The sequence below is a fragment of the Neophocaena asiaeorientalis genome, unplaced genomic scaffold (genome assembly GCF_003031525.2).
Source record: "Neophocaena asiaeorientalis asiaeorientalis breed wild unplaced genomic scaffold, Neophocaena_asiaeorientalis_V1.1 scaffold248, whole genome shotgun sequence".
Classification (NCBI taxonomy): Eukaryota; Metazoa; Chordata; class Mammalia; order Artiodactyla; family Phocoenidae; genus Neophocaena; species Neophocaena asiaeorientalis.
Window position 1 is genome coordinate 659,413 of NW_020185320.1, and position 26,033 is coordinate 685,445.

At 40.5% G+C, this 26,033-nt stretch overlaps 1 pseudogene; it reads left to right on the forward strand.

Annotated features, from left to right (window-relative positions):
* The first annotated feature begins 20,879 nt into the window (after positions 1–20,879).
* On the forward strand, positions 20,880–21,763 carry LOC112392169 (40S ribosomal protein S2 pseudogene; annotated as a pseudogene).
* The last annotated feature ends 4,270 nt before the right edge of the window (positions 21,764–26,033 follow it).

Sequence of the window (26,033 nt, forward strand, 5' to 3'; positions counted from 1 at the left end):
CTCTGAAAATTTGCTTCAGTAGCGTCTTTCCTAGCTGGCTGGTTTTGTTTTGTGTTGTTTTGTTTTCAGTTGCAGAGATGCTTTCTTTCTTTCTAAAGATGGCCACTTCCTTTCCTTCGGTGTTTGTGCGTCTTTATGCGTCAATACAAAGAGAGAATATATTTTAAATGTTTTGTTCATATGTCTGAAAACCAGTCAGTGGTAGCCTGCTTTTTACTTACTTGCTCCCTGCAGTTCCAAGACGATTGTGTGGATTTGGAGCACCACCCAGTGGCAATGTGTAGCCAAAACCTTAAAAAAAAATAAAAGAATTTGGAGCTGGAAGAAAATACCAGAAGCCATTGATTAGTTTTCTTTGAAATGAACTAGAGGAATGGGTGTTTCAAAAGCAAGAATATGACCAGGTCATTGCAATCACTATGACTGTTATCCTGACCTTTTCTTTCTTCTTGCTTTTGTTCCTTCGGTTATTTCATGCCATTTTAATATATCACTGCTGCCATGTGTTTAAAAAAAATTTTTTTTTTTGTGATGGTTTGTAGTACCTCTTCCTGAAACAGAGAAGGACCCTATGGGGCCTTCCCAGGACAGACCCCACACCCCATCATGTCCTCTGCCTGCCTTTTGCCTGTAGAAAAGCTGTAGTCAAGGAATAAACTTAATCAGAGAAATGAGAAAATGTGGAAGCAAAGGAAAGCAGTCAAACAGGACAAAGTAATAATACTGTAGTCATTAAGCAAAGTCAAGGACATTTAGTTCCTCCTCAAGGGCTACAGAGAATATTCTGAGCCATGTCCTTTGAGCTGTTTTGTAGATACTGAAACCCAAACCAGGTGGAAGAAGTTAACTACATGATGGCCTGACTGTAGCCATGACATAAGCTGTGACAATTTCGAGAACTGGCCTCAAAGAAGTGGGAACAAACTGATCCTGGAACTGAAGACTAACTGGAGTTAAAATAATCAGGATGATGCTGACCACACCACCACATGACCAATTTCAAGAGACTGTCAAGAGCTGACTGTGCTGTTCTGCATGTAGCCCCCTCCTTTTACCTATGCACCCCTGAAACTCCTGTTTAAAAGCTCTTGTCCACTGATCAACAGGAGACAGTTTGCTTTTGGACATGAGTCCACCTTCTCCTCTGGTTGCCAACCTTCTGAATAAAGCAAACTTCCCTTTCTGCCAACACTTGCCTCTCCAGTGTTGGCCTCTGAGTGGCAAGCAGCCAGACCTGAGTTCAGGAACATTCCCTGAGGCTGTTATGGAAATAGAGATTTTAGTAGCTTAAAATTGCATTGAGATCAATTAAATCCACATCTGCACATTCCCACCACCACTTTCTGAGGGCCTTTGAGATGGTAATGAGACTCTAATGAGGAGGGAACTAGCTGCCTTTCCTGCCTACTGCAGCTGGGGCCTGCCATGTCATTCTTCTCCACTGCTTTTTGTCAAGTCACCTGAATTCCCACTGGTGATAGGGCTCTCATGCACTGTTAGCTCATATCAAACTCAAAGCCACCAGTGTTATTTAGACATGGCTCACTGCTCATGGAGTATCAACTCCAAATGTCAGGAAGATCAAGCCTGGACCTTTCTTTAAGTCACATCAAATTTCCTCTTGTTGATTTTGGTCCCCGTGTTGTTGGAGTCCACTGAAGTGTTTTAGTCATCTGGTCTAGTTTTGTGCCATGCAGTCATTTCATCTATGTCTCAAGCTATTGATAAACATGGTGAATAGGACAGGGCCAACAAAGGCCATGGCAGCACTCCAGGATCCTTCATCAACATTTTGGGGGTTGGTTTCAGGAATTTAGCTGGCTATCATGAAATTAAGAAAATAATCATAACTACACCATTTTGGACCGTCTTTTATATCTAGGCCTTGAGCTAGGCCATTGACGTGTTGTTTTGAAGTTTCATGACGTTTCTGCAAAGTAGGCATAATTATCCTCATTTTTTAAGATATCAAACAGAAGAATGAAGGGATTAAGCAATATGCCTGAGGTCATACCCAACTTTGAATCGATTGAGTTGGATTTGAACATACACCTGAATGACTTCAAGCTCTACACTCTTCACTATACAGCTGGCCTCAATGTCTCATCTTCTGAAGGCATGGATCTCTAAAAGGTGACCCATGATCAAAAGAAGCAGAGAAATAGAATTGCAAGTCCATGAAATTTAGTTCAAAACAATTGGTAGTGGTGGCACAGTTAATTCATTATTAAGAGAAGGTGGGACTGCATATTCGTAATTGTTCCTGGGAATATGACAAAGTCACACTGTAATGAGAATGTCAGTCTAGCTCTTGTCAATAGGATACATGGAGTAAGTACCAACTACTCATTAGTGAGTTAAATAATTTCAAATTCATAAAACAAGTATGCCTCTCATACAGGATGAAGACTAGCAATGACAGTGTATCCTTGACCCCTCCTGACACTAATGGGGATGCTTTCAATGCTCTGCTCTTGTTTATTTTAATTTTAATTAATTTTTTTATTCTTTGGCCAAAACTGCACAGCATGTGGGATCAAACCCACACCCCCTGCCTTGGAAGGGTGGAGTCTTAACCACTGGACTGCCAGGGAAGTCCCTCTACTCTTACTTGTGATGCTTCATGAAGGTTTCTGTTTGATAGCTTTCACTGAGATGAAGAAGTTTCTTTCTACATCTAGCTTGCTGAAAGGATTTTTTAAAAAGCAAATATTTTTTACATATCTAATGAAAGAGTCATATTAAACATTAAATTGTAAAATATATCATACATTTGGGAAAAGTCTATAAGACATATATGTGCCGTCCAAAGAACAATATTAAAATAAATACCCTTGCATGAACCCATATCTCAGGTAAAGAAATACAGTGTTGTCAGTCCCTTAGAAGCCCACTGAGATTCCTCTTCCTTCTCCCCAGAGGTAAATATTATCCTTACACTTGTGTTAATGGTTGCTTTTCTTTACGGTTTTACCATCCATGTACATATCATTAAGAATATTTCATTTAATTTTACTTGAACTTGATAAATAGAAATACTGTATTCCATTTTTCCTCTGACTTCCTTTTTTTGGTCCAACATTGTTTGTGGGATGCATCCTTGTGGATGCCCTGTAGCTGTAGTCCACTCATGACTGAATAGGTTTCACTGTATACCTGTGACACTGTGTATTCATCCACCCTCCTGTTGATGGACATCTGAGTAGTTTCCATTTTGGGGTTATTACAAATACTGCACTACAAATATTCTTGTACTTATCTCTTAGAACACATACGCCGTCTCTTCTCCATGGAGGCCATGGAAGTGCTCTGCTCAGAAGTCCTTCAAGAGAATTTGCCTGGACGAGTGTGGCTGATTGACAGTCCCCATGATTACACCTTTGGGTCAACCACACCAGGCCATGCCTCCTCTACCCAGTGGCCCCAGTCAATGACTGAGTGCAGTGTAGGAATCATAACTGTCCCACAAAGAAATGCTCTGAGGAAGAATTTCAGCTCAGGGCCTTACCATCAGCCTGGCTGAGATTTCTCAGAATTGCATTGCAGTCCAAGGCTCTTCCTATCCAATCTTCCCCACTTCTGCCACCGTGCCCCCAATTAGAACCTCAGCAAGTAAGTTAAGAGGTATCACGGGAAAGGCAGAGGGAAACACCTGGAACTGCTCCACTGCCTCACTCCAGCCACTAGTCAAGATAGTAAGACAAAAATCATATTGAATCCCAGGTGCTGGAACCATTGGTATAGAAAGGATCCAGGGATGGTGGTCCCTATGTCCATTTGATTTGCGGGTGTTTTTACATGTGTGCAAGCCAAAAACAGACAACAGCTGCGTTAGGGAAGGCCTTGAAAAATCTTCCCAATGGGCACTTCTTTCCTTTTGCATCTTAGATCTTTCATCTGAGGTAGTTTTCCTTCTCAGTAAAGTACAAACTTTAGAATTTTCTTTAATGAGCATCTGTTGGTGGCAGTTTCTCAGTTTCTGTTTGTCTGAAATGTCTTATTTTGCCCTAATTCTTAGAAGTTTTTCCTTTCTTCTCCCTCCCTTCCTCCCTCCCTCCCTCCCTTCCTTCCTTCCCACCTTCCTTTTATTTATTTATTTATTTATTTTTTAACATCTTTATTGGGGTATAATTGCTTTACAATGGTGTGTTAGTTTCTGCTTTATAACAAAGTGAATCAGCTATACATATACATATGACCACCTTCCTTTTATTCTTGGATTGGATATTCTAGGTCACTTCTCAGTTTTGATCTACATATTTCAAGAAATTATTTCACTGATTCTTGGCTTCCACAGTTGTGTCGAGAAGTCAGTTTTTAAAATTCTAGCTCCTTAGGCTGCTTTTAAGACCTGTAATTTCAGTGTGGTACATCCGTGTGTAGTTTTTATTTATTTTTTAAATTCTTGGGATTTGCTGGTTTCTTAAATTTGTGATTTGCTGTATTCCATCAGTTCTGAAATCTTCTTGGCAATTAATCTCTTCAAATATTACTTGTGCTCCATATGTCTTTCCTTTTGACAACTTGGGGGAATAAATCAGCATAGACAACCAGTGTTCAGATTTGAAAGGACTGACTTATCTAAGAAATATTTTTATTTTGATGGAAATATGAATAAATTGTTAAATGTATCTCTCAGTTTTTAACTACAAGATGTGGACAACCATGTAACCATTACTTGCAGTGGGGAGTGGGAGCTGACTTTTAAAGACTTAGGAGAGCTGTTAAATATTCAGAAATTTTGCAAGCTGATTGTTAAACTATTAGTAGCTTGAAATCAGCCATTTACACTAGGATTCAGCAAATGCTAAAAATGAAAGTTTATTGTTTGGGGTTGGTTTGGGTTTTTAAAAACTTTTAAAAAAATTTATTCCAGAAAAACAAATATTTTTTATTTCTAGCTTATTTATTTATTTAAAAAATTAATTAATTAATTAATTTTGGCTGAGTTGGGTCTTTGTTGCTGCTCACGGGCTTTCTCTAGTTGCGGTGAGAGGGGTCTACTCTTCATTGTGGTGTGCGAGCTTCCCATTGCGGTGGCTTCTCTTGTTGTGGAGCACGGACTCTAGGTGTCTGGGCTTCAGGAGTTGAGGCATGCAGGCTCAGTAGTTGTGGCTCGCGGGCTCTAGAGCACAGGCTAAGCAGTATGGTGCACGGGCTTAGTTGCTCCGCAGCATGTGGTATCTTCCCGGACCAGGGCTCGAACCCGCGTTCCCTGAATTGGCAGGTGGATTCTTAACCACTGCGCCACCAGGGGAGCCCTCTAGCTTCTTTAAATTCCATAAAAATGTATTCTTTTGCCAAAGAGGATGATTTTCCATATCGAAGGCTAAGACTGTGTGTGTGTGTCTGTATACATAGTATGTATCCCTTATCTTGTGACTGGATGCTTCTTTGTTTTTTGAGAACCAGTTTACCAGCACCCCATTCGCTATCATGCTTTTAGTACATCCTCCACACTGAATGATCTTTCTTTAATGATCAGTCTGTTGGGTTGTTTCTCTTCCATGACTCTCCTTTACCCCTAGGTGGGGCTCTACATTTTTTAGCCTGACGTGGCAGCACCAGGAGTGGCTTTTGGCAGGGCCTTACCTCTTCTAGAATCTGTCAGTCTTTCTTCATTATTTGAGTCTGAAAATTGATATTTTCTCATTGATACACAAAGCCACTCTACTCCCCTTACAACCAGATGGCCACATGGTTTTTCCTGACTCAAGTCCCTCCCTCCTCCCTTCCCACCTTCCACAGATATAATACATTGTATTCCTCCAATTCTGAACTTTTTACGTCACACAAACTTTTTATGCTGTCATAGAACATGCTACATAATTTGCTGGACTCAGTATAAAATGAAAATATGGGACCCTTATTTTCAAAAAGCAGGAAAAAAAATAAAGCATTTCTCTTTCTCCCAGTCTCTCTCTCTAGTTGTTATAGTAGCTGTTTTTTTTTTTTTAATTTGCTACTTAATGTCATTCTAAGTAAAGAAAATTTTAAAATTTAAATCATCATGGATGTTATTGTTCATCTTTATATTGTACGATGCCAGTTTTTAAATATGAGAGCATTTATTTTGTATGCTGAATCACTGAAATTACACAATTTGTATTTCAGACCTTGTACATCCATATGTATTTGTTTCTCTTCAGTACAGTGGAAAGCATTTCACAAAACTAACTCAACTGTTTCTCTTTCACTTTTTGATACACTCACATTCTACCAACAATTACTCAGCAGTAAGGAACGACTGAAACGAAAAAGAACTAAGAGTTATTCTGTTTTTCCCCCCTTTCTTTCTAAGTTATCATTTCCAGTGTAAGTGGTTGACTAACACAGAGTAGCAACAATAAGAATATATATCGTAGGGGTCTCTGGTCATGATGTTTCTTAGAACGCTATCGCCTCCTTTCTGCGTTTGAAGTAAGTTCTGGTTGGAATAGAAAATGAAGTGTCTTGGGGCTGTCAGAGCATGCTGATCTCACTCAATCAAAGATGCAACATGCTTATTTTGTACTTCTTCTGCATCTCCCTGAACTTTCACATATGGTGGATCAGCTGGAATTCTGTGTGTCAGATGAATGCTATAGGCAAAGACAGCAGCTAGGGGTGGTGGTGGTATGGGCTGTGAGTATCTCCTCTGCTCACACACGTGCTCCACTGTCCTACTGGACTTCACTTACAAAAACACAGGTTCAAAGATAAAATCATTTGGAATTTCAAGACAATGAGAGCAGAATATTATACAAGTCTGGTGTGTGTGGGATGGCTTCTGAGCATAGGGACCTGTGGACAGGTCGCATGCCCACAAAGCTGGCCCAGGGCTATTATTTAACTCTGGACCTTTGCACATACGATTCTCGGTTCTCGATGCTTGGAATATTCTCCCTCAAGCCTCCACTTTCCCTGCTAACTCCTACTTATCCCTCAGGCCCTGGTGTAGACCCCAGTTTCTCTGGAAAGCTTCTCGTGAGCTTCCTCTACTAGGTTCTGTGCTCTTCCTCTGTGACGCTATAGCATTCTTTGCCTTTATCATTCTATTGCAATCAACTGTATTGTATTAAAATGCTATGTGTCCTCACTTAGATGAAACCTTCCTGATGAAGGAACTTTGTCTCATTCATGGCTGTGTCTCAAACAACTAGCCTACCTCCTAACACATACTAGATGCTGAATGACTATTCTTAAGTATATAAATGAATAAATTAAGGAATTCTTCTTTGTCCTAATTTAATGATGTCATAGGGGCTATTGAGATGTGCAAGTTTTCTGCCTTTAGAGTAAATGTTTTCAGACAACTGTGCTTCTGATTTTTATGCTTCTTCTCATGATATCAATCTGCTGACTGCTATCCCTGTGGAATTTAGTGTGTCAGCCTTTCTCCTGCTTCTAACCTGTTGAGGGCTTAAGAATGTAGATCTTACACTTGCTAGAGTTTTGCATAAGAGTAAGTGGATCCAGAGAAGAGAAGGAGCCTCTTCTCTGAGAAAGTGCATAAGCTATAGCAGACGATCGATGATATATGGATATTGGCTGCTCAGTCACTTTTTTGTTTATTTCCTAGTTCTTAGCTATGTGTGGAGTATGTGATGTATTACTCTGTCCTGAATTGCTGTTTTCAATTCTGCTGTTCATGTTTAGCCCAGCCTGGAAAAGTGTCACTACAGGTTGAACCTGTCATTCCCTCTGCTGTATGACACTAACTTCCACAAGGAACAGCAGACAACAGTTTGACATCATGGGGAGAAACATAAAAATCGGAAGCCCGCTCGTCTGAAAACAGTAAGGTGCTCTGTCAAAAGCCAGGGCATTAAACCCAGCCTGCCGCGTTCTGACACTTACAGTCACCTAGTCACGTGCCTGCTGTAATCCCAGAGAGGCCTGGCAAATATGAGCCTGCTGGCCTGTGAACCATATACAAGTTACGTTTTACTGAGATAAACCCAAAAGATACACTTCATGCAAACAACACCAGTGGACATCAGGGACAGTCAGTGAGTCTTTCTAGTCAGGGTTAATATCAAAAACATTTCATGATAGGGGCTTCCCTGGTGGTGCAGTGGTTGACAGTCTGCCTGCCAATGCAGGGGGCCCCGGTCCGGTAAGATCCCACATGCCGCGGAGCGGCTGGGCCCGTGAGCCATGGCCGCTGAGCCTGCGCATCCGGAGCCTGCGCTCCATAACGGAAGAGGCCACAACAGAGAGAGGCCCGCGTACAGCAAAAAACAAACAAACAAAAACAACAAAAAAACCCATTTCATGATAGAAAAGGCACAGGCAACAGCCCATCAAGGCGTCTTCTAGATGTGCTGCGCCAATTGTGAATTCTTCAGTTTTTAAGTTTTGAAGTGATGGGAGGGGGACCAGAGGAAAGGGCTAGGGCAACGGCTACTTATGAAAAGACGCTATCAGCTCTGCTTTTAGTTACCTCAGTGAGAAAACTACCAGATTCACAGCAGCAAGGATTGTACAGAGTATGCACAAGGGATGGGAGAGAAGGGCAGGGCCAGGGGTCTTGCTGGCCATCCCAGAATTGTGCCTACCCCACCGCTAGACTTGTTTTGAGGATGTGCTGAGTCATGAGTATAAAGCACTTGGCACAGTGCCTGAAACAAATGTTATCTATTGTTATTTTATTAAGTTACTAATTTCTTTGAGCCTTAATTGTCTCATCTGTGAAATGGAGATAAAAATAACACAGATATTATAAGAATTAAATGTAATAATGTAGGTGAATGTACTTTTTAAAGAGTAAAGAGTTTGGAAATTTTGTAAAGAGTTTGCATAACTGTAAAGAGTTATGCAAATTTAATTATATTAATCTTCATGCAGGGAGGAGGATGAGTGGAGGGGGAGACACAGGCCTTCAAGGACTTTTAGGGGAACTGATATTTCTAGACAATATGAGTTTAACTTGCACTGAGTGGGTCCAGGTTAGGCAGAAGGGATGGGGGGAAGGGTTAGACATGCCTCAGCTCACCTTTGAACCTACTGGGTGCCATGTACTAAATTTCAAAAGAGGGATTCTTGTACCCGGAGTCAAAGGGATGAGAATTAAAATTTATTTAGGGATGACTCAGTGCCAGGTATTATGTTAATAATAACAATTATTATAGTAATAATAATAGTATCAAAAATAAAGATAACTTATATTGAGTGCTTTGTAGCAGATATTTCATATATATCATGTATTATAATTTTCTCAAAATCCCTCTGGAGAAACAGAGAACCTCACTTTGTTGTAGAGGAAACTAAGACTAAGATGGTTGTAGAATCTAGGTCTGTTTTCCTTTTCATTTGTTTCTGTATTTAGTGCTTCTTATCCTCAGCACACAGCCAGACAGCAAACCCAGCCTCAAAAGTTCACAAAGCTTTTGTTTTTTTGTTTTTGTTTACTAAAATCTAGACGCTGCAAACAAGCCAATTCACCCTGAATTCAGTCACGTTGCTAGTAAATATCTCTTTCTCTACACAATGTTTCCATTTAACTTCAATAGGACAGGAGCTTCCTACAAGTGCTTCCTCACCACTAAAAACTTGATAAGTTTATTTATTTACTGGCATTAATAGGAGTCAAAAATTTTTTCAAAAAACTAATAGGAATCACCAAAGATAGTCATACATTGAGACACAAGCAATAAGCAATACAAATTTCAACTCTCCTCAGTCAAAGAGGATCAGCTTGTAAGTACTGGCAACGTGAATTTCATTTAAATAGACTGCTAGCTATGATAGCAAGAAAAGAATAGCGCTGGCATGAGTAATCATGCCCAGCAAGACCTGAATGCTGCCTGCCACTTTCTTGTGCTCCCTGAAAATTTTAGATAAGAGAGATCTGGACAATTATTATTTTTTTCAATGGTGGGTCTTTGGTAAACAGTTTAGAATTATGAACAGGCTGTATTCATTAATTTCCACTCAGTCTCATTTTAGGGAAACGCTTTTTGTTTATTTTTATTTATAAAATAGTTCTTTTTAGGATAATACATTTTGAATGAAGTAGATGAATTAGATGTCATCCAGTATGTATGCATGTTCTCTTTTCTAAAAGTGACCTGAGTGCCCCAGCCTCAATTTCTTTGTGATAGTATCTCAGTGGTGATGACAGATTGATGTTTTTCAGCCTCATTCCCTTTTTAGCTTATGGTCACCATCAGCATGCTTGTGCAAGATACTCGGCTGGCAATGCGGTCCATGTGATGATAAAAGGTCAGAGACGTAGAAAAGTATAGCTGGAAAACATTTTAGATATTATCTGTTCAGGGTTTCTCAAACTGTATTAAAGCACGGGACTCCTATAGAGGTAAATTCTTTGGGCTTTCAGTGTTGACTTAAACTGTATTATGGTAATAGTTAAATACATACATTTATAAAACCAAGGCAAGGGCTAATTATCAATTTAGTGTGACATGCTATTTTGCTAAAACAAAATTTATAACATTGAATTTAATAAAAAATATTAAAATGTTTGGGTTTTATATGTCAGCTGTGGATTGGATTCTTTTGATCGTCAACATAGTGGATCATCATTGGGTTCCTTGTTATTATTGATATTGATTTTGCCTTTTAGAAAATGAATTCAGGAAATTCCCTGGTGATCCAGTGGTTAGGACTCGCGCTTTCACTGCTGGGGGCCTGGGTTCAATCCCTGGTCAGGGAACTAAGATCCTGCAAGCCACAAGGCACGGCCAAAAAAAAAAAAAACCAAAAGAATTCATATGGAAGCACCAATCTATTGAATAGACCTGTAAATTTATGGTATATTCCAATATCGGAGATTTAGAAAGTTTCTTTCAACCAAAAAAATTCTCTGAGTTTTGGTTGCTGCATTTATCCTAACGATTGATACATGTAAGCAATATGTTTGTTGGCAAAGTGCATTTGACTCTGACTGCCACGATATTATTTCTTTTTTGTTGTTGTTTGTTTGTTTTGTTTTTAGTTCAGTGTGTTCAATCTGCTTTGTGATACTTGAACTCTAGCACCTCTATTCTCTATTCAGACCACTCTAAACACTTCATTTCCCAGTGCCACTGGGGTACCATGTAACTTACCTTGGTATAAACTGAATCATTTATCTATTACTTTTATATCTATTTTATTCTCATTAGCCTCTGGCAAGGAACACATCATTCTGCTTTACTACATTGTTTTTATAATATTAAATCAATTTCAATTTAGTAAGTAAATTAAGGAAATAAAGTCTTATTTTATAAAAATGTCTTTAAATTGTAAAGGAGAAAAATATTTTTATCTACCAATGGTAAACAAAAGCAAATGTAGTCGTTTTCGTGTTAGAATACGCCAACAGAATGGTGGTCACACTTGTTATCCAACATATGCGTAAGATAAATACCATGATTACAGGTGATCCTTGGGCATCACAGGATGGTAAGGGCAAACACAAATGCAAGTATTAAATTATAGGGCAGTCTTGGTAATGAGATAGTTATCCAGATAACTCAAAATATACTTTTTAAAAATCATCATCACTAAAACTGAAAGACAATGTTAACTTTCTCATAGTGAAATGGAACAGGACCCTATGGCCTTTCCCCCCACCCCACCATGTCCTCCGCCTGCCTTTTGTCTGTAGAAAAATTTTAGCCAAAGAATATGTTTAATCAGAGAAGTGAGAAAATGCAGAAGCAAAGAAAAGCAGTCAAACAGGACAAAATAATAATACTTCAGTCATTAAGCAAAGTCAAGGATCTTTGGTTCCTCCTCAAGGGCTATAGAGAATATTCTGAGCCGTGTCCTGCGAGCTGTCTTGTAGATACTGAAACCCCACCAGGTGGAAGAACTATTGATACATGATGACCAGCCTGTAGCTGTGACATAAGCTGCCACAATTCTGAGAACTGGCCTCAAAGAAATGGGAACGGACCCTGGCATTGAAGATTAACTGTACTTAAAACAAGATGATGCGATCAGACCACCACATGATCAATTTCAAGATGACTGTCAAAGCCGACTGTGCTGTTTCTGCATGTAGCCCCTCCCTCTGCCGATAAAGGCTCTTGGCCACTGATTATCAGTGGGGGGAAGTCAGCCTTTGGACAGGAGTCAAAGGAATTCAGCCTTTGGACAGCCCTCCCCGCTCCCCGCACAGCCCCGGTTGCTAGCATCCAAAATAAAGCAAACTTCCCTTTCCACCAACTTGCCTCTTTACTGGCTTTAGAGCGGTGAGCAGCCGGACCTCCACTTTCAGTAACAAAAGAACTTGTGTATTCCCTTGAGAATACATCTGTAAATTCCAGTTTGAGAAACATTGACTCAGTCTAGCCTATTTGCTGTAATTCTGGAAAATTGTCTGTTTCCATATGGAACGAGGAATATTAACCTTGGCTTGGTGTGTTAAACTTATCATTATTATCATTAGTTGTTTGAGAGACATTTTTAACAACACCTATCTGATACATTAGCTGAAAAACTGAGTAGAATAACATATCAATAGTTTATCCTGTTATTTATTTATTTATTTATTTTGTGGTACGCGGGCCTCTCACTGTTGTGGCCTCTCCCGTTGCGGAGCACAGGCTCCGGACGCGCAGGCTCAGCAGCCATGGCTCACGGGCCCAGCCGCTCCACGGCATGTGGGATCTTCCCGGACCGGGGCACGAACCCGTGTCCCCTGCATTGGCAGGCGGACTCTCAACCACTGCGCCACCAGGGACGGAGTAACCTGTTATTTTTAATGTCAAATTTCCTCCAAATATTCAAAGACATCCAGTGCCTGGATAACAGTAGCCTATAGTTTTAGTTACTTGATTCACAGAAAATCAAAGCAAATGATTCACAATTTTTTTTTGTTTTTTTTTTTCTGCAGTACATGGGCCTCTCACTGCTGTGGCCTCTCCCGTTGCGGAGCACAGGCTCTGGACGCGCAGGCTCAGCGGCCATGGCTCACGCGCTCTGCCGCTCCGTGGCATGTGGGATTTTCCCGGACCGGGGCACGAACCCGTGTCCCCTGCATCGGCAGGCTGACTCTCAACCACTGTGCCACCAGGGAAGCCCTGATTCACAGTTTCATAAATGATATCTGTTTTTTCACCCTCAAGTATCATATTTCTTCATTTCCTTAAGGATAAAGGCACCACCTTGACTATATTCCTCACCTTAGTCATTAGAATATTCTCTCCTCATACACACTTTACTATGTGAGTTTCAAGCTAACGTTTTGCATGTGAAATTTCATTCTGAGGTTTTTTTTCTAAGTGGGTGAGAATGTTTACCCTGAATTTTAGAAGTGTTTAAATCTGTAATCAAGGAACTGTATGTGAGGCAAGATTGATGAAGCTTTGAGAATCTAACTTAATTCTCCCTTTTGCAAAAGGAGTACTGCAAGTCCTTCACAATGGCTTGAGGCATGAGATGCTTCAAGAGAATTCACAATTGTTTCTTTTTCATTTTTTAAACATCTTTATTGGAGTATAATTGCTTTACGACGGTGTGTTAGTTTCTGCTGTATAACAAAGTGAATCAGCTACATGCATAAGTATACCCCATATCCCCTCCCTCCTGTGTCTCCCTCCCACCCTACTTAGCCCACCCCTCTAGGTGGTCGCAAAGAACAGAGCTTATCCCCTGTGCTATGTGGCTGCTTCCCACTAGCTATCTGTTTTACATTTGGTAGTGTATATACGTCAATGTTACTCTCACTTCGTCCCAGCTTATCCTTCCCCCTTCCCTTGTCCTCATATCCATTCTCTATGCCTGTGTCTTTATTCCTGTCTGGCCCCTAGGTTCTTCAGAACCATTTTTTTTTTTAGATTCCATATATATGTAATTACATATGGTATTTGTTTTTCTATTTCAGACTTACTTCACTCTGTATGATAGACTCTAGGTGCATCCACCTCGCTACAAATAACTCAATTTCACTTCTTTTTATGGCTGAGTAATATTCCATTGTATATATGTGTCACATCTTCTTTATCCATTCACCTGTTGATGGATACATTGGTTGCTTCCATGTCCTGGCTATTGTAAATAGTGCTGAAACGAACATTGTAGTGTATGTCTCTTTTTGAATTATAGTTTTCTCAGGGTATATGCCCAGTAGTGGGATTGCTGGGTCATATGGTAGTTCTATTTTTAGTTTTTTAAGGAACCTCCATACTGTTTTCCATAGTGGCTGTATCAATTTACATTCCCACTAACAGTGCAAGAGGGTTCCCTTTTCTCCAACTCCCTCCAGCATTTATTGTTTGTAGATTTTTTGATGATGGCCATTCTGACCGGTGTGAGGTGATACCTCATTGTAGTTTTAATTTGCATTTCCCTAATGATTAGTCATGTTGAGCATATTTTCATGTGTTTGTTGGCAGTCTGTATACCTTCTTTGGAGAAATGTCTATTTAAGTCTTCTGCCCATTTTTGGATTGGGTTGTTTGTTTTTTTTGATATTGAGCTGCATGAGAGGCTTGTATATTTTGGCGATTAATCCTCCGGCCGTTGCTTCATTTGCAAATATTTTCTCCCGTTGGGTGTCTTTTCATCTTGTTTATGGTTTCCTTTGCTGTGCAAAAGCTTTTAAGTTTCAATAGGTCCCATTTGTTTATTTTTGTTTTTATTTCCATTTCTCTAGGAGGTGGGTCAGAAAGGATCTTGCTGTGATTTATGTCATAGAGTGTTCTGCCTATGTTTTCCTCTAAGAGTTTGATAGTGTCTGGCCTTACATTTAGGTGTTTAATCCATTTTGAGTTTATTTTTGTGTATGGTGTTAGGGAGTGTTCTAATTTCATTCTTTTACATGTAGCTGTCCAGTTTTCCCAGCACCACTTATTGAAGAGGCTGTCTTTTCTCCATTGTATATTCTTGCCTCCTTTATCAAAGATAAGGTGACCATAGGTAAGTGGCTTTATCTCTGGGCTTTCTATCCTGTTCCACTGATCTGTTTTTGTGCCAGTACCATACTGTCTTGATTACTGTAGCTTTGTAGCATAGTATGAAGTCTGGGAGCCTTATTCCTCCAGCTCTGTTTTTCTTTCTCAAGATTGCTTTGGCTATTTGGGGTCTTTTGTGTTTCCATACAAATTGTGAAATTTTTTGTTCTAGTTCTGTGAAAAATGCCATTGGTAGTTTGACAGGGATTACACTGAATCGGTAGATTGCTTTGGGTAGTATAGACATTTTCACAATGTTGATTCTTCCAATCCAAGAACATGATATATCTCTCCATCTGTTTGTATCATCTTTAATTTCTTTTATCAATGTCTTACAGTTTTCTGCACACAGGTCTTTTGCCTCCTTTGGTAGGTTTTATGCCTAGGTGTTTTACACTTTTTGTTGCAGTGGTAAATGGGAGTGTTTCCTTAATTCCTCTTTCAGATTTTTAATCATTAGTGCATAGCAATGCCAGAGATTTCTGTGCATTAATTTTGTGTTCTGCTACTCTACCAAATTCGTTGATTAGCTCTAGTAGTTCTCTGGTAACACATCTTTAGGGTTCTCTATGTATAGTATCATGTCATCTGCAAACCGTGACAGGTTTACTTCTTCTTTTCCCATTTGGATGCCTTTTATTTCTTTTTCTTCTCTGATTGCTGTGGCTAAAACTTCCAAAACTAGGTTGAATAATAGTGGTGAGAGTGGGCAACCTTGTCTTGTTCCTGATCTTAGAGGAAATGGTTTCAGTTTTTCACCATTGAGGACGATGTTGGCTGTGGGTTTGTCATATATGGTCTTTATTATGTTGAGGAAAGTTCCCTCTATGCCTACTTTCTGGAGAGTTTTTATCATAAATGGGTGTTGAATTTTGCCAACAGCTTTTTCTGCATCTACTGAGATTATTATACGGTTTTTAACTTTCAATTTGTTAATATGGTGTATCACATTGAATGATTTGCATATACTGAAAAATCCTTGCATTCCTGGGATAAACCCCATTTGATCATGGTGTAGGACCCTTTTAATGTGCTGTTGGATTCTGTTTGCTAGCATTTTGTTGAGGATTTTTGCATCTATGTTCATCAGAGATATTGGGCTGTAGTTTTCTTTTTTTGTGACATCTTTGTCTGGTTTTGGTATCAGCGTAATGGTGGCCTTGTAGAATGTGTTTGGGAGTGTTCCTCCCTCTGCTATATTTTGGAAGAGTTTGAGAAGGATAGGTGTTATCTCTTCTCTAAATGTTTGACAGAATTCTCCGGTGAAGCCATCTGGTCCTGGGCTTTTGTTAATTGGAAGACTTTTAATCACAGTTTCAATTTCGTTACTTGTGATAGGTCTGTTCATATTTTCTATTTCTTCCTGGTTCAGTCTTGGAAGGTCATACCTTTTTAAGAATTTGTCCATTTCTTCCAGGTTTACCATTTTATTGGCATAGAGTTGCTTGTAGTAGTCTCTTAGGATGCTTTGTATTTCTGCAGTGTGTTGTAACTTCTCCTTTTTCATTTCTAATTTTATTGATTTGAGTCCTCTCCCTCTTTTTATTTATGAGTCTGGCTAAAGGTTTATCAATTTTGTTTAGCTTCTCAAAGAACCAGCTTTTAGTCTTATTGATATTTGGTATTGTTTTCTTCATTTCTTTTTCATTTATTTCTGATCTGATCTTTATGATTTCTTTCCTTTTGCTACCTTGGGTTTTTTTTGTTGTTCTTCTTCTTCTTTCTCTAATAGCTTTAGGTGTAAGGTTAGGTTGTTTATTTGAGATGTTTCTTGTTTCTTGAGGTAGGATTGTATTGCTATAAACTTTCCTCCTACAACTGCTTTTGCTGCATCCCATAGGTTTTGCTCATCGTGTTTTCATTGTTATTTACTTCTAGGTATTTTTTGATTTCCCCTTTGATTTCTTCAGTGATCTCTTGGTTATTAAGTAGCATATTGTTTAGCCTCCATGTGTTTGTATTTTTTACAGTTTGTTTTCCTGTAATTGACATCTAGTCTCATAGCATTGTGGTTGGAAAAGATACTTGATATGATTTCAATTTTCTTAAATTTACCAAGGCTTGATTTGTGACCCAAGATATGGTCTATCCTGGAGAATGTTCTATGAGCACTTGAGAAGAAAGTGTATTCTGTTCTTTTTGGATGGAATGTCCTATAAATATCAATTAAATCCATCTTGTTTAATGTGTTATTTAAAGCCTGTGTTTCCTTATTTATTTTCATTTTGGATGATCTGTCCATTGGTGAAAGTGGGGTGTTAAAGTCCTCTACTATTATTCTGTCACTGTCAATTTGCCCTTTTATGGCTATTAGCATTTGCCTTATGTACTGAGGTGCTCCTTTGTTGGGTGTATAAATAATTACAATTGTTATATCTTCTTCTTGGATTGATCCTTTGATCATTATGTAGTTTCCTGCTTTGTCTCTGGTAATAGTCTTTATTTTAAAGTCTATTTTGTCTGATATGACAATTGCTACTTCAGCTTTCTTTTGATTCCCATTTGCATGGAATATCTTTTTCCATCCCCTCACTTTCAGTCTGTATGTGTCCCTAGGTCTGAAGTGGGTCTCTTGTAGACAGCATATATACGGGTCTTGTTTTTGTATCCATTCAGCCAGTTTGTGTCTTTTGGTTGGAGCATTTAATCCATTTACATTTAAGGTAATTATCAATATGTATGTTCCTATTACCATTTTCTTAATTGTTTGGGCTTGTTTTTGTAGGTCTTTTCCTTCTCTTGTGTTTCCTGCCTAGAGAAGTTCCTTTAGCATTTGGTGTAAAGCTGGTTTGTTGGTGAATTCTCTTAGCTTTTGTTTATCTGGAAAGGTTTTAATTTCTCCATTGAATCTGAATGAGATCCTGGCTGGGTAGAGTAATCTTGGCTGTAGGTTTTTCCCTTTCATCACTTTAAATATGTCCTGCCACTCCCTGCTGGCTTGCAGAGTTTCTGCTGAAAAATCAGCTGTTAACCTTATTGGGATTCCCTTGTATGTTATTTCTTGCTTTTCCCTTGCTGCTTTTAATATTTTTTCTATGTATTTAATTTTTAATAGTTTGATTAATATGTGTCTTGGCATGTTTCAGTTTGGGTTTATCCTGTATGGGACTCTCTGTGCTTCTTGGACTTGACTGACTATTTTCTTTCCCATGTTAGGGAAGGTTTCAACTATAATATCTTCAAATATTTTCTCAGTCCTTTTCTTTTTCTCTTCTTCTTCTGGGACCCCTATAATTCAAATGTTGGTGCATTTAATGTTGTCCCAGAGGTCTCTGAGACTGTCCTCAATTCTTTTATCCTTTTTCTTTATTCTGCTCCCTGGCAGTTATTTCCACCATTTTACCTTCCAGCTCATTTATTCATTCTTCTGCCTCAGTTATTCTGGTATTGACTCCTTCTACAGTATTTTTAATTTCAATAATTGTGTTGTTCATCACTGTTTGTTTGCTCCTTAGTTCTTCTAGATCCTTGTTAAATGTTTCCTGTACTTTCTCCATTCTGTTTCCAAGATTTGGGATCATCTTTACTATCATTATGCTGAATTCTTTTTCAGGTAATTTGCCTATTTCATCTTCATTTATTTGGTCTTGTAGGTTTTTACCTTGCTCCTTCGTCTGTAACACATTTTTTGTTGTTTCATTGTTTTTTTTTTTGTTTTTTTTTTTGATGGGTGGTGCTGTATTCCTGTCTTGCTGGTTGTTTGGCCTGAAATGTCCAGCATTGGTGTTTGCAGGCAGTTGCATAGAGCCAGGTCTTGGTGCTGAGATGAGGACCTCCAGGAGGCCTCACTCCAGTTGGTATTCCCTGGTGCCTGAGGTTCACTTTTAGTCCAACAGTTTGGATTCAGAGCTCCCAACACAGGAGCCTGGGGATGACCTCCAGCCTGGGAACAAAGATCCCACAAGCTTTGTGGCACAGTGAAAAAAAAAAATAAGAAAGAAAGAAAGAAAATAAGGAGCAGTACAATATCAAAGAATAAAAAAGAAAATAATATTGGAAAGATAAAAAATAGGGGCTTCCCTGGTGGCTCAGTGGTTGAGAATCTGCCTGCTAATGCAGGGGACATGGAGTTGGTATTCCCTGGTGCCTGAGGTTCACTTTTAGTCCAACAGTTTGGATTCAGAGCTCCCAACACAGGAGCCTGGGGATGACCTCCAGCCTGGGAACAAAGATCCCACAAGCTTTGTGGCACAGTGAAAAAAAAAAATAAGAAAGAAAGAAAGAAAATAAGGAGCAGTACAATATCAAAGAATAAAAAAGAAAATAATATTGGAAAGATAAAAAATAGGGGCTTCCCTGGTGGCTCAGTGGTTGAGAATCTGCCTGCTAATGCAGGGGACATGGGTTCGAGCCCTGGTCTGGGAAGATCCCACATGCCGCGGAGCAACTAGGCCCGTGAGCCACAACTACTGAGCCTGCACGTCTGGAGCCTGTGCTCCGCAAGAAGAGAGGCATGGTAGTGAGAGGCCCGTGCACCTCGATGAAGAGTGGACCCCGCTTGCCGCAACTAGAGAAAGCCCTCATACAGAAACGAAGACCCAACGCAGCCAAAAATAAAGAAAGAAAGAAAGATATATTAGGAACAATAAAACTATAATTGAAACAATCTGTAACTAGGTAAAATAAAACCACAACAGAAAAAAGAAAAGAAAAAAAATGGTGGGGGGCGGGGGGAACAAGCCAAAAGGACAGAGCAAGGTATAAAGAATAAAATTAGAACACTAAAAGATTTATTAGGAAAAATAAAAATAGAAAACAATAATGAATAAACAAGGTAAAACAGAACCCCAATCTAAAAGAGGAAAAAGGAAAAAAAATAGGCTTGGCTATGGGGGAGGAGTTTAGGTGAGGGGTGGAACTTAGGCAGGGGCAGTGTTTAGGGTGGGGTGGGACCTAGGCAGGTCGGGGGGTGACGTTTGAGCATGGGGCAGGGCCTAGGCAGGGTGACGTTCAAGCATGGGCAGGGCCTCTGCTTAGGACCTGCTTAAGGGGTGAGGCAGCACCTTGAAAGGAGGGCCTCTGGAGTGTGGAGTTCTGGAGTTTGGAGGTAATGCCCTGAGTGAGGGTGTGTGGGTGGTGTTTAGGCCCAGCGCGTTGGAGGGGGTCTCCAAGTGTAGAGGTGTGACCCTGGGTGGGAGTGCAGGGGCGGGGCTTGGGCTCTGCGCAGCAGGAGGGAGGCTCCGAGGGCAGAGGATTAGGCCCGGGAGCCCAACAGGCTCCCCTATGCCTAAGTGGACAGGGAAAGCACTGGTCACGTTCCCTTCCCTTCCTTCGCGCCCCTCCCCATCGTGTCCCCCAGGGTCTCCCCCATTGCCGCTAGACCCCTAACCATGGGTGGGTCCCACTGGGTGTAGAAACTCCTCCCCTCCCCCAGGCACCCCTCAGGGGTGCCGGTCCTGGAGGTCCGGCCTTTACTTTTGCTCCCCCTTCCCTCCCTCCCACTCCCTCAGGACCCGTGCAGCTAGAGGGGGCCTAGGTGGGCAGAGGATCAGGCCTGGGATCTCAGCAGGTTCCTGGGGGCCCAAGTGGGCAGGGAAAACCTGGCCACGCTCCTTTTTGATCCTCTGCTCTCCCAATGGTCCCCCAATTTCCCCCTTTGGGCGTGGGATCCCTTCCCCTCCCCAAGCTGTCCCTGAGGGGTGCCAGTCCTGTCCCACCTCCACTTCTCCTCCCCCCTCACTCCCCTCATGCCCCATGTCCTACCCGGTCACTGGGGGTTCCTCCCATCCCCTTAGGTGTCCGTGGTCCCCCACCGGTGCCTGGTAGGTGCCCTCATTGTGAGGAGATGTGAATTCCACGTCCTCCTAGTCTGCCATCTTGACTCCACCCCCACAGTTGCTTCTTTATTCACCAAGTCCACTGAAGTGGAACTATGAATATTATCTCTTACAATATTTTCTTCTGCCTCTTTTTCTTTCATGTTTGATCTCTATCTAATATGCAATTCTCACATGAAGACACTTTTTACCAAAACCTTTTCTGTAAAAACACCAAATGGCGGATGATGCCAGTGCTATGGGAGGGCCCAGAGGCCCCGGGGGCCCTGGAATGGGAGGCCGTGGTGGCTTCCACAGAGGCTTCGGCAGCGATGTCTGGGGCCAAGGCCAGCATTGTGGTTGGGGCCGGGGCGGGGGCCGAGGCCACAGAGCTCACAGAGGCAAGGCCAAGGACAAGAAGTGACTCCCTGTCACCAAGCTAGGCCGCCTGGTCAAGGACATGAAGATCAAGTCCCTGGAGGAGATCTACCTCTTCTCTCTGCCCATCAAGGAATCTGAGATCATTGACATTGTCTTGGGGGCATCCCTCAAGGATGAGGTTTTGAAGCTCATGTCTGTGCAAAAGCAGACATGTGCTGGCCAGCGGACCAGGTTCAAGGTATTTGTCACCATCAGGGATTACAACAGACATGTTGGTTTGGGTGTCAAGTGTTCTAAGGAGGTAGCCATTGCTATCAGTAGGGCCATCATTCTGGACAAGCTCTCCATCGTCCCTGTGTGGCAAGTATACTGGGGGAACAAGATTGGCAAGCCCTGTACCGTCCCTTGCAAGGTGACTGGCCACTGACTATGCTGGTGTGCCTCATCCCTGCCCCCAGGGGCGCTGGAATCATCTCAGCCCCTGTGCCCAAGAAGCTACTGATGATGGCTGGAATTGACAACTGCTACACCTCTGCCAGGGGCTGTGCTGCCATCCTGGGCAACTTTGCCAAGACCACTTTTGGTGCCATTTCCAAGACCTACAGTTATCTCACTCCTGATCTCTGGAAATAGACGGTGTTCACCAAGTCTCCGTATCAGGAATTCATCGACCATCCTGTAAAGACCCACACCAGAGTTTCCGTGCAGAGGACCCAGGCTCTAGCTGTAACCACCACTTAATTTTCTATGAGAAAAATAAAGTGAATGAAGCCAGTTTTTTAAAAAATGGATTACATTGTTTCCCTAGGCTATTATTTCTCCTGCTACTTATTTTTTAAATATATAGATCAATTTTGAAAATCAAGCTTTAAAGGACAGTTGGTTCTTTGATTAAATGGCATATAGTAGAGCCATCTGTTATAGGTGACATTTTTTTCCCCTTCACAGCCTAACTAGGAACCTTCAAATATTATTTAAGTTGGGGTTAGGACTCTGGAGTAGAATTATTGTTATTTCACTTTACCATTTAGTACAGCCATCAACTGAGATCTTGTAGGTACTACTGTAAAAGAATACTTTTTTCATTTAAGGAGACCATTGGTGGTCTTGACTTCTGTCATTCTGTGAGTATGTTGACTCAATGAGGGTATCCCTTGCTAGTTAGAATGAGAAATGCATACCTACTTATTCAACAAACACCTACTGAGAACCACAAAGTGTTCAATATGAGATGAAGATGCCTTTTATCTCTTGCTAATTGACAATGAAAAAAATTGAGATAAATAAAATAATCTCTTGCTAATTGACAATGAAAAAATAGATATAAACAAATAAAATTATAGTTAACAATCCAAGTGTAAATATAATGCCAATTTTAATAAATTTATCACTTCCTTTTTTAGATGCTATCCAAAAGTTTGTGCTATTTAAATTTTTAAACCTTCTTTTATGTCATCCACATGAAAAAGCTTCTCTTCTTGAGGTCAGCAATGACCTCCACATGTTGCTTACTTCACTGGGCAATTATACTGATACCTTCATCTTGTCTCATCAGCAGCATTTGGCAGAGTTGATCATCCCCTATTCTAGAAATACTTTCTTCATTTGGCTTACAAGATACCACATTCTCCTGGTTTTCTTCCTACCTCACTAGCCATTTTTTCTCTGTTTTCTTTTGCTGGCTCCTCCTATCTTCATCTTTTCACTTTGGTAAAATCCTTGGGTTTCTTCTTTTCATTATCTCCTCATTGATAATGTTACCCAGGTACAGAGTTTCAAATACCAATCATACACTAACACCTCCTAATGTAGATCTCCAGTCTGGCTCTCTCTCCTGAATACCAATCTGGTGCATCCAACTCTGTCTCAGCTACTTGGAAGTCTAATAGCCATGTCAAAAATCAAACTCCTGATTCACTACCTCTACTCCCCACCCCACCTGGTTCCTCTGGTGATGTTCTGTCTCAGTTAATGGAATTCAATCTTTCCAGTTGCTCAGGCAAAAATCCTTAGAGTTATCCTTGACCTCTTTCTTTCTCATACACCCCACATCTAATCCCTCAGCAACTCCTATTGGTTCTACTATCTTAAAAATATAACCTTTTTTGACCACTTGTCACCACTAGTCCCCTGGTCCATAAGACTATTATTTCTTGCTTAGATTATTCCTACAGTTTCCTAACTCATCTTGTTCTTTTCCACTTTACTTTTAACAAAGCAGTCAGACTGATCAATCTGTTGATGCATTAACTCAGAACATGGTGCTCTTTTTAAGAACTGTCCAAGGGTTTATTCCATTTCTCTGAGAGTGAAAGTTGAAGTCTTTTTTTTCAAATGGGTTTTTAAAAAATTTATTTTATTGAAGTATAGTTGAATTAAAATGTTGTGTTCATTTCTACTGTACAGCAAAGTGATTCAGTTATATATATATATTCTTTTTTTAATTGGAGTATAGTTTCTTTACACTGCTGTGTCAATTTCTGCTGTACAGCAAAGTGAATAAGCCATATGTATACATATATTCCCTCTTTCTTGGATTTCCTTCCCATTTAGGTCACCACAGAGCACTGAGTAGAGTTTCCTGTGCTATACAGTAGGTTCTCATTAGTTATCCATTTTATACATAGTAGTGTATATATGTCAATCCCAATCCCCCAATTCATCTCATCCTCCCACCCCTTCCCCCTTGGTATCCATACGTTTGTTCTCTATGTCTGTGTCTCTATTTCTTCTTTGCAAATAAGATCATCTACACATTTTTCTAGATTCCACATATATACATTCTTTTCATATTTTTTCCATTATGATTAATCACAGTATATTGAATATATTTCCCTGTGCTGCATAGTAGGACCTTATTGTTTAGCCATGCTATATATAATAGTTTGCATCTGCTAATCCAAAACTCCCAATTCATCCTCCCCCAGCCCCCTCTCCCTTGGCAACCACAAATATGTTCTCTATGTCTGTGAGTCTGTTTCTGTTTCGTACATAAGTTCATCTGCGTCATATTTAGATTCTATATATAAGTGATATCATATGGTATTTGTTTTTTTCTGTCTGACTTACTTCACTTAATATGGTAGCCTCTAGGTCCATCCATGTTGCTGCAAATGGCAATACTTCATTCTTCTTTATGGTTGAGTAACACTGCTCAGCCATAAACAAGTTGAAGTCTTTGTAATAGGTAGCAAGGTCCTATGTGACCTAACTCCTGTAATCTCTAAGACCTCATCTCCTAATATTCTGACCACCCCACCCCTCTACCCCATCTCCATCACTCTTATCTCTCTGTTGTTCCTGAATAGGTTGGGCATGATCCCTCCTCAGTGTATTCTTATTTGTTCCTCTGCCTGGATTGGCTTTCTTCAGACATCCACATGGCTCTCTCTCTCACATCTTTCAAGTTTTTTCTCCAGTGCCACATTCTCCTTCAGACCTTCCCTGATTACACTATTTAACATTTTAATGCACTCTCTGCTCAGTGCTGTGACCTTCCATCCTACATTCATGCTCTGGTTTTCTCCAAAACATTTATCACCTATTAAAAGTGTTAAATACTATGCTGTATAGTATATAACTTACTCATTTATTTTGTCTAGTATCTGTCTCCCCATACATAAATTCTGACAGCAGTTTTGTGGGTTTTTTGGCTTGATATACCCCTAGTGCCTCAAACTGTGCATAGCATAGGTTCTCAGTAAATGTTTAGTTGAACGTATGAATGAATATGGCAAGGTAAGTGCTAATAATAGTCTAAAAATAAAAATATTTATTTTTTTAGAAAAATTAAAACATATTCCAAGGTGTCATCTAGGGTTGAGGATGAACTGAAGGAGGAAGCAAAAGTATTTTAAAGGTCTCATCTTACTGGCAGAAGTCAAGGGTCAGGGAGTTAAATAACGTTGGAAAAAATGGAAATGAATACCTTTTTATTGGCTTGAAAAACAATATCAGAAAATGTCAATTCTCACAAAATTAATAAATGCATTTGATGCAATCCTAAATAGAATTCCAAAGGAATGTTATGGTAAGGGAGAATTGGGAAATTGAATTAAATGATTTAAACATTTTAATGAAAGAATAAATGCTCCAACTCAAAAAAATACATATTTTGGAAAAAAAAGAGAGACTAGTAAGGGAGGACTTGACCTAATAGATATCAAACGCTATTGACCTAGAGATACACAAATAGACTCATGGGACAGAATAGAGCAGAACAGAATCTAAAAATATATATCCCAGCATTTAAAAATATATATCTAAAAATATATATCCCAGCGTTTAAAAATATATATCTCAGCACCCAGCAAAGTCAAGATGGTAGTGTGGAAAGATGTAGAGTTAGCATCTCCCCACAACTAGGGCACCTGCCTGCCACTGGTGGGGGACTCTGATGCCCAAGAAGACGGGAGGAACCCCAAAGTGAACCAGTAGGATGTAGGGGGACTGAGCGGGGAGGAGAAGTGGAGGCCAGACAGGATTGGCGCTCCTGAGGCCGGGGAGATCAGGAGAGGCAGGCAGGAGGGACCATCCAAGAGGAGCAGGAGAGGAGTGGAGGGTGATTGCCCTGCCCACTCAAGCCCAGGAAGCCTGCTGGACTCCCAGGTGAGGTCCCCTGCCCTCTGAGACCAGGGGTGGGGGCCACGCCTGGGCCCCTTATGTTCCTTGAGCCTAAGCCCCACCTCCCACAGCCTCCAGGGCTTTTTCCAGCCCTGTGGGTCCTGAGCATTGGCCCTACCCACTGCCCAAACCTCACCCTTGCTTAGGTCTTGCCCTCCACAGACACAGCCTCCCCCCCACCTTTTTTTTTTCTTTTCCCTCCTCTTCTTTTTTACTATTGTGGTACTGAGGTACCTTACAGTTGTTGATTCATCTATATTTTTATTTTTACATTCTTTCTAACATATCTGCTAGTTTCCTAGTCTAATTTTACTTTTTACTTTGTTTTTTTTTTTTTTTTGCCACCCTACACAGCTTGCGGGATCTGGGTTTGTGAGCCCGGGGTCAG